Here is a 9,262-nt window from a genome sequence, read left to right as displayed (position 1 = left end):
TACGCTATCGCGCCGGGCCCAGTTTGGTCTGTTTTCATTCATAGTGTCTATAGCTTGGAATCCAATATTTAGAAGGTGTGTAAATAACAGTAAATGGCTGAAAAGCAAACAACAACACCAACAGAAGTCTGACCATGGACTCTACTACTACAAGCATCTATAGGATTACCTACTGTACTATATACACAGGTCACAATTTGTTAACAAATAATCACAAGAGGAAACATGTTGGAATTTGTCAGCATTCATTACACTACACATTACTATGTCATACACACTGTCACACCGTTCTATTTGCAGAACAACTATTTGCAAATACCAAGAGTTTCAGATATTGGGCTTTCCATGAAATAAAATGACAATCTATTTCTAAAAATTTTTAATGAATGCATTTCTTGTATTTTCATCAATTGAGTATATAATCTTTTGTCAGTTGAAAATTTAGTAGCAATAACTTGCAATGAAGTTTATACCATCTTCATAATGAACTTAAAAATATTTTCAAATGCTCTAATCACTCACTTATTACTTTTCTCAAAAGAATAGAACTCTCAAAACAATATTTATTTCAAAATTACTATAAGTGGCTTTACTGCTCAGCTCAAGTTTCTGCAGGTGTCCTAGGCTCAGGATGACAGGACCTGATGGGTTGACACATGACACAAAAGACAAAGGGAAAAACAAACGAAAAAAAGACTATGTTTAAGAGGTTAAAATCAAGCAGATATATATATGCATGTATGCATACATATGTGTGAGTGTGTGAGTGTGTGTGTGTGACTTGTGGATTTGGTATGGATATATTCAAAGACTTAATTTCTGGAACAGGTTTTCTTTCTTTATTTTCTATTAGAAAAGGAAAGAACAAGGCACATTTCTAACCTTTTCTTGCCCAGGCGCTAAAGTACTAAACTACTGAACTCTGATGTTGGTGACGATTCTCTCCCAGCTTCTGCCAGTTCTACCAGAATTCCATGGATAGGATCCAGGGGTACATGGCATGTCCCAGAAATTCCTGCCTTGCCTGAAAAAAAAAAAAAAAACCTATGAAGGAGAAAACATAGTTCTCTCTGAACCCTGCAAATTCACCATCGGGGCAGATGGGTGTGGTGAGACAAAGACCCCAAGAGCACCAGCAGCCAGTCACCACATGCGGAGCACAGCACAGAAGGGTCGTCAGTAGAGGTGACTCAGAGCGGCGCCTTGGAGCTGTGGCTTAGAGCACAACTTCAAGAAATACAATGCATTGTTAGGGGAAGTGACAACACAAGAAAACTGTGCTAGGCTTCCAGAAGGGAGAAAGTTGAAGAAGGTGCGTATGTGGGGCGTCGTTAGTATGCAGAATGCTTGGCAGTCACAGCTGAGCCGGTGGGAAGGCGAGCGCGGGAACGTGTTCGGAGATGCACGTGCTGCTTTTAGACCAGGAGGAGGCAGAAAGCTTTTCTAACTCTGCTGCTTGTTTTCATTTCAAAAATATTTATGACAAAGTGATAGATTCTGGGATGATATACTTTGCTTTTCTGTATACCACACAAAAATATTTTTAAAAATCCCAAATTATAGGTAGACAACAGATGAGAATTCTTTTTGGAAAGAAATGCATGACAAAAAAAAAAACAAACCAGCTTTAACATACTATTTATATGTCAACTATAAACCATTACAGTAACAAAACTTTCTGAGCTTTAGCAAGAAAAGCTGAAAAAGTGTTGTCCTCCTTGTATTTTCCTGAGATTCTGCTGGGCCCTCAAAATGAGGAGCACCGTGGCACACTTCATAGGCCTTTGCTTCTTTTAGCTGCGGGAAGAACAAACATGGGCCCCCAAGAGACTTGGGGTCAATATTAGTGAAAATAAACTCCAGTTTATCACCGCATATTTTTTTTTTCAAATCCCTGCAGTGTTTTCAACCTCTCTTCATTAGTTTCCTTCCTCCTAGAATATTCTTTCTTAAGATCCTGGATGTTAGTTTTACGTACTTCCAGTTTCTGTTTTTTTTTTTTTTCTATTTCTTCAGCAATCAACTTTAACAAGTTATTTTTTATTCTTGACTCAACTTATTCTGTCTGTAGAACTAGCTTTTATATTCCAGAAACGTCTGAACCACGCATTCTTCTTACATTAGTTTCAGAAAGCTTTTCTGTCAGTGAGTTGATGGAGTTCTTGCAGCCATCTCTCAGCCCCACCATCTGACAAGCTGTGTCACTGTCAGTGCTTTTTAATTTGATCCCAAGTTCATTTCTACTTTTATCGAACGGTGCCAATTTGTTCTCCACCATTATGCAAGACAACGCTTTCACTCTGGAAATCCAGGGTAGATCAAGTCACCAGGGCTCAGCTGGAGTCACGGAGCAGCAACAATCCAGGACTCGGGGGTACGTTTACGACCCCGGGAAAACCAATCCAGCTTTTCAGGAAGGGCACAGGACATCTCACTAGGGAAACCTTGCTGCCTTGTGGCCTGGGACCCTGCACCCACGTGGGAGACCTGGAATAGCTCTTGGCTCCTGGCTTTGGATTGGCTCAGCTCCAGCCGTTGCGGCCGCTTGGGGAGTGAACCATCGGACGGAAGATTTTCTTTTCTGTCTCTCCCCCTCTCTGTATATCTGCCTTTCCAATAAAAATAAATAAATCCTTGAAAAAGGGAAAAGAAAACAGACCAAACAACTGTACTTTGAAACTGACAAGCGTGATGCAAAAACAAACAATATTCCACACTATCAGAGGTAGACAATGGTATTTGTTCATTCAGTTATTTGATGTGTGCACTGAAAATGCATGAATTATCAACAAATTTTCGAACAAAGACAAGAAACAGCTCATAAACTTGTTGGATTTCAAAGATACATCTGCTTGGCGTACCTTGAATGATGCAAGGAGAAGCCATCATGAGAAAGCAAATTTAATACTCCCCACCAATCATTGTCCAAGATGATATCAGATTAGACATGAAAAGCCATATTATTAAATAGCATAGATTATGTCAAACCAGGCTGTGTCACAGTAACCAGTGACACATTGTCCAAACGTGATTTAATTCTTTCTTTGAAGTGTGTTCTTCTTTTCCAGCAAAAGTAATTATTTATTAGATCTTGAAAGTCACTTCTTTGTATGTTCTGGATTATCTATTTTAAAAATGCTATATTTTCCCAGTCTCTATTTATGGAACATCTGTATTTTCCTTTTATTAATAAAGGCTGAAAAATATCTAGATTATTATTTTCAACCTACAAAAAGTAACAAAACCACCTATAAATATTTTTTTAAGATTTATTTATGTATTGATTTGAAAGGAAGTGAGGAAGCAGGGCTGGAATATTTTAATGTTCCATCTACTGTTCACTCACCAAACAGCTGCAACAGCTGGGGCTGGACAAGGCGTGAATCTGGGATTTTATTAAGGGTCTTCTGCTTTCTTGGCAAGGGCTCAAGTACTTCGGTCATCCGCTGCTGTCCCAGGTGCACCGGCGGTGAGCTGGGTCAGAAGTGGAACAGACAGGAATCTAATAGATGCTCTCATATGGGATTCCAGCATAACAGGTGTTGGCTTAAATCACTACACCACAATGCGAGCTCGCCTACATAATTTCTAAAAGGTTAAAAAAAAAAGCTGTGTAAAATTATTTCTAGTTATATTATTTATAAACGTTGGGATTTTTTTTTTCAAGTTTAGGGATTTCGTGACCAGGAAGCCACCACTTTAGTCCTTCCAGAATTTTCAAAATTTCTCCAAGCAAAGTTCTAAGCAATGGCATGTAAAATCATTCCCTTTCAGGTCACTATCTGTGACGATACAAATGATTTGGGCATTTCTTTAGGAGGCCAGTGATTAGAGAAACCCCAAGAGGCTCTCATTAGAGATGTGTCAACCTTGAGCTAACCCAAGGGACTGCCTCAGGCTTCCTATGAGCTTATTTAGACTGTCAGCCCTGAGCTACAGCACAGTGAGACCTTCCACTGCTGTGTAACCTTTGAATGGTGATGAATAGTTCTTTTAACACGAGCAAGTTCCTGATCTAAAAAACATGGTCTGTTTGCTCTCTAACATGCAGACCTTGTTTATTCCCAGATCCAAACCTAAAATAGGAATAAGGATGTTTCATATTTTACACAAAGAATCCATTCACAAGAGAACAGTGAATGAAGATTTTAGAGAGCACATAAAATCTATTATTTATTGTTTCACTGGAGAAACCTTTATCAGGGGTAGGCACTGTGGCACAGCGAGTTAAGCTGCCATATGCAATGCTGTCATCCCATGTGATTACCAGATCAAGTCCCAGCTACTCCACTTCCAATCTTCGCACTGATAAGCCTAGGACTGCAATGTAAGATGGCCAAAGTGCTTGGACCCTAAGCACCCTTGTGGGAGAGCTGAAAGAGGCATTGCTCCTGGCTTCTTCCTGGACTGGCTGAGGTCCTTACGGCCATTTGGGAAATGATCATCAACACGTTGGAGCAGTTTGCCACAGAAAGAAATGTGCAGAAGGAAGATGTGCTTTTACCACTTGCTCTTCTCTTAATGATGCAGGTAATAGCTATAGTCCCTTCCTTAACTGCCAAGTGTATTTTTGATGTGCTGCTTTAATCTTCACAGTATCCCTCGGAGATGAGTGCAATTATCACATTTGACAAGTGAAGACTGTAATACACAGATTAAGTGATTGATTAAAGGTCAAACAGGTAATAAATTTGCAAGTCTAGGATGTGAATAATGGTCCGCTTGATTCCACAGATCATATTTTTGCCATGAGATTATAAAGCCCTCTGGCATCTGCATTCTGATTTTTTTTTTTTAAAAAAAGCATGTATATAAGCATGGAAAACGGCCAAAAGTGGGAAGATTAAAACCTTGTTGGAAGCTAGTATGTCCCATTACTAAAGTCTCAGCTACATTTTGCTGAGGACATAATGTGAAGATATTACAAAGAGAAAATAGCTGGTTAACGGTTGCATTGCTAAGCAACAGTTTGTAAAATCCAGTGAAACCATGGCAATGGAACACTGTGGTCCCAGTCATGAACTTACTCCACATTCAAGAGTCAAAGCACAACCAGCAGGAACATTTGGTAAGTAAGATAAATCACAAGTGTCATAGGTTTTGAAAATGCACACCACATCATCATTGTCGATGCTGTTATCACGACCACACATGATGGAAACACCCCGAGCAATCAGTTCCTTTGAAACGACTGCTCATATTCTCAAAATTTTAAATGCCACTTTCATACATATAAGCCACGTAGTAACACACATTTAAAATTCATCCTCATTGATAATTATTAATTCCTTTCCATATGCAGCAGTTATAAGACTTCATTGAAAAGATTTGTGCCATATCTGAACATTTTGCACTTTAAAAACATTTTAGAATTTGTACTGTGTTTCCTTAAAATTCATTTCTGACCACAACACTGAGGCAGGCATCAGCATTCCTATGTGAAAGGAAAAACTAAAGCTTTAGGGGATTTAAGTAGCTTATACTAAATTTACGCAGACATTTTTTTCTAGACTAAAGCTTCTTTGACACAAATTACCTTTTATATTTTCTCAAGACACATCCAGCTGTGGGAATCGCAGCAGGGTCATGGCTCCTCTTCGTTCTTCCTGCCACCTGTGTCATCTCCCTAGGCTTTGCAGTCACTACGTGCACTTCACCCCCAAATATTTGCATACTGATTCTGATCACAAAAATGAAGCCATGACCTAGACAGCAATACAAAACCCTTGCTTGTGCTCTACGCTAACTTGTACCAATCAGCTTCTCCACATTGAATCCAGGATTTTTAGCAACAAAGGTAGGAGTCATTTCTTTTTCAATATTTCCTCTCAGGGTTATACTTTTTTTCTTTTTCCAGTGAATGTGTTTGTACAGTAGTCTTTCACATCAGGTGTAAAACATAACAAAAGACTACCTGGAACATTGTAAATAACAAAACTACGTGTTTGTAAAGGGTCTGTTCATCCCGCCCTCCATCATGGTTTACTGCCTACTACAGGGCAGGCAAGAAAAACTGGAATATCAGAATCCATCCTTCCTGGGAATTGCTATAGTTGCAAAAAGTCGCATTTTTAGGATTATTATGCTCACTAGACATGGGTCAATATACAACTATGATCATCTTTGATCAGTAACTCCTCAGTCCCCAGAACCACACCAGACCACACTTGCAATGAGACAGCTTTTGGATGCTCTGTAACCTCATGCAGTTCCTTATGGGTGTTCTGCTGGCCCTATATACAAGTGCACTTCAAAATGTTTTTGAAAAAGTTGGATTAAATGATTAATGATGAATCAAATTTTGGTGTACATTTTTTAAATCTATGCAAATTTTAAAAAATAAATTTTAGTTTATGAGTTTAATAAATTGTATACTAACTAATTGAAATGACCTTTATTGTGTACACCACTTCTGTCAAGAACAGTGAAAACAGAAGCATCATGGTGACATTTTTCAATAAGTTGTTCACATAAGCCCATGAATTGTCATCTGTGATTTCTCCATAAAGACACATAAAGTATCTTCTTGGGCTTCCTTTGTGTCCTTTAAGACTATTCATTTCACTCTGCAGAAGATGCAGCTGTGTTGTTCAGCACAATAGTCACGGACCCCGTGTGATTATTGAACAGTTGAAATGTGGCTAGCAATAGCAAGATATAATGTAAAGGTGAGATGAACACTGGAATTCCAAGATCAATATGAAAGAAAAAAGACATTAAACATCTCCTCAAGATTTTTAACAGCTTTGTTGACATATAACCTGCACATTTTGAAATTATACTGTAATAACCATATCCAGGAGTTTCAAATGTTTATTTGTACCCTTTTTGAGTCAACCCTTCCTCACATACAGCTCTAAAATGCTTTCCCTTCGGATCCTGCACCAGTGTGGGAGACCTGTAGGGCGCTCCAGGCTTCTGGCTTCAGATCAGCGCAGCTCCAGCTATTGTGGCTACCTGGGGAGTAAATTAATGGATGGAAGATCTTCTTCACTGTCTCTCTTTTTCTCTATGTATCTTACTTTTCAATAAAATTAAGTAAAAATAAATCTTATTTTTAAAAGTGACTATATCCCAGGATAGAAATAGCATTAAAAGCACCATTAGAGGACCCAGTTTTGTGACGTAGCAGTGATGCCATGCATGACAGATAGGCACTGATTCTAGTCCCAGCGGCTCTGCTTCTGACCCAGCTCTCTGCTAATGCACCTGGCAAGGCAGTGAAAGGTGATCCCAGTGCTTGGGATCCCATGGGAGACCTAGTTGGAGCTCCTGGTTGCTGGCTTCAAATTACTCCAGCTCTGAGTATTGTGGGCATTTGGGGAGTAAACCATCTGCTTCTCCCTCTCTGTTTTACTCTTTAAGTAAACAGATAAATCTTTTTTAAAAAAGAAAACAGTACCACTATATTTTTGACATGTTAATTAGTTGTACCGTTAATTCCTACTGATTGCTTCCAGTAAGTGGTCCTATAGTACATTTACTAAAACTATACATGTGCATGAAACAGAACCTAATATTAACATGTAATTGTAAATAGTCATTTATCATATTTGATATTTAAAAATTACAAGTTCATGTACTTTTAAAAATTCTTAAAGCCCTTATTTTGAAAGATCCTTTTTTTAATTGGACATTCAGATTTATAAAGAGAAGGAGATACAGAGAGAAAGATCTTCCACCTGCTGGTACACTCTCCAAGAGGCCACAACAGCCAGAGCTGAGCTGATCTGAAGCCAGGCACCAGGAATTTCTTCCGGGTCTGCTACACGGGTGCAGGGTCCCAAGCTGTTCTTGACTGCTTTCCCAGGCCATAAGCAAGGAGCTGGAAGGGAAATGTAGCAGCTGGGACACGAACCAGCCCCCATATGGGATACTGGCAGCACATGCAAGGTGAGGATTTTAGTCACTAGGCTGTTGTGCTGGTCCCAGGATTTATTTATTTATTTATTTATTTATTTATTTATTTATTTATTTACTGGAAAAGTAGATAAAAAGTTCTTCCATTCACTGGTTCAATTCCCAAGATGCCACATTGCTGGAGCCAAGCTTATCTGAACCAGGTCTCCCACATGGGTGCAGGGTCTTCAGGCTTTGGGCCATCCTCCTCTGCCTTCCCAGGTTATAGGCAGGAAGCTGGATGGGAAGTGGAGCAGCTGGGACAAGAACCAGAACCTACACAGAGGACTACCCAAATGAGCCATAGCACTGGTCTCATTCATGTACTGTTAATATGTTACATTCTCTTAAGTAGCTATGTTCAAAATTGATATTCTAAAAATGCGGTTACCCAAACTTCATCTTGTGAATCTTATTATTTTTAACATGTTTCCTTCTCATTTCCACAGGCAGCCATCAAGAAACATATTGTGTGAATAAATTACAGATATAATTTCATATTATTGTTGAACTCAATTTCATGGCCAAAAATTATAAGCTTGCTCTTAAACAGTACAAAACTTCAAAGATCTGATAACCTGGGAGAGAAATGTCTCATTTTATATTTGAACACATGGGTAACACCTTCTTGAAATCTCCATTGTTTGAAATGTGTGATTTTATAGAAGTGACAAATTAGAATCATTGGAATTGCTCACCACCAATGGCTAAATTTTACTCATTCATGGGTCAACATCATGGCGTGGGAAACAAAGCTGCGACCTATTATACCAGTATCTTGTATGGACTTTCTGATAATGGCCTGGAAAAACCAGAGAAGATGGATCAAGTGCTTGGGTCTCTGACACCCATGTGGAAGACCTGGATGAAGCTCCTGGCTCTTGCCTTTTAGTCTGGCACTGCCTTGGCAGTACAGTTATATGGACAGTTAGCCAGCAGATGAAAAACTCTCTCTCTCTCTCTCTCTCTCTTTCTGTAACTGACTTTCAATTAAATAAGTAAATCATTTTTTAAAATGCTGTCATTTGAATCATGTATGTAACAGAAAATGTCATTATTTGGAATGTGGATCTTTTAGCTGTAATTCTTCATGCCAATCTTTATCTAACATTTTCGTAATTTGCAAACAAACAATTCTGGATGAAGGGCTCTTAAGTCCAATTGTCAATATACAATCCCGACTTTACCATCTGTGAGCTGTGTGACACTGGAATGATTTATGTTTGTAAAATGGGGATGGTAATAGTAAGCCCTGCATCACCTCATCCAGTTCTCTTTCCATTTACTCACTAGGCAAATTTGACAATTTTATGTGACCCACATTTTCCTATGATGCTTAATACACAGGAAGAAATTAGATGAA

At 38.8% G+C, this 9,262-nt stretch overlaps 1 pseudogene; it reads right to left on the bottom strand.

The window, feature by feature from the left end:
- Nucleotides 1–1,650: 1,650 nt before the first annotated feature.
- LOC121171148 lies at nucleotides 1,651–2,278 on the bottom strand (annotated as a pseudogene).
- Nucleotides 2,279–9,262: the final 6,984 nt, after the last annotated feature.

This window comes from Ochotona curzoniae, unplaced genomic scaffold (assembly GCF_017591425.1).
Source record: "Ochotona curzoniae isolate NIBS_2020 unplaced genomic scaffold, NIBS_Ocur_1.0 contig_1274, whole genome shotgun sequence".
NCBI classification, from domain to species: domain Eukaryota; kingdom Metazoa; phylum Chordata; class Mammalia; order Lagomorpha; family Ochotonidae; genus Ochotona; species Ochotona curzoniae.
Note: the sequence above shows the minus strand (reverse complement) of the source record. Positions and strands in the feature narration are given on the sequence as shown.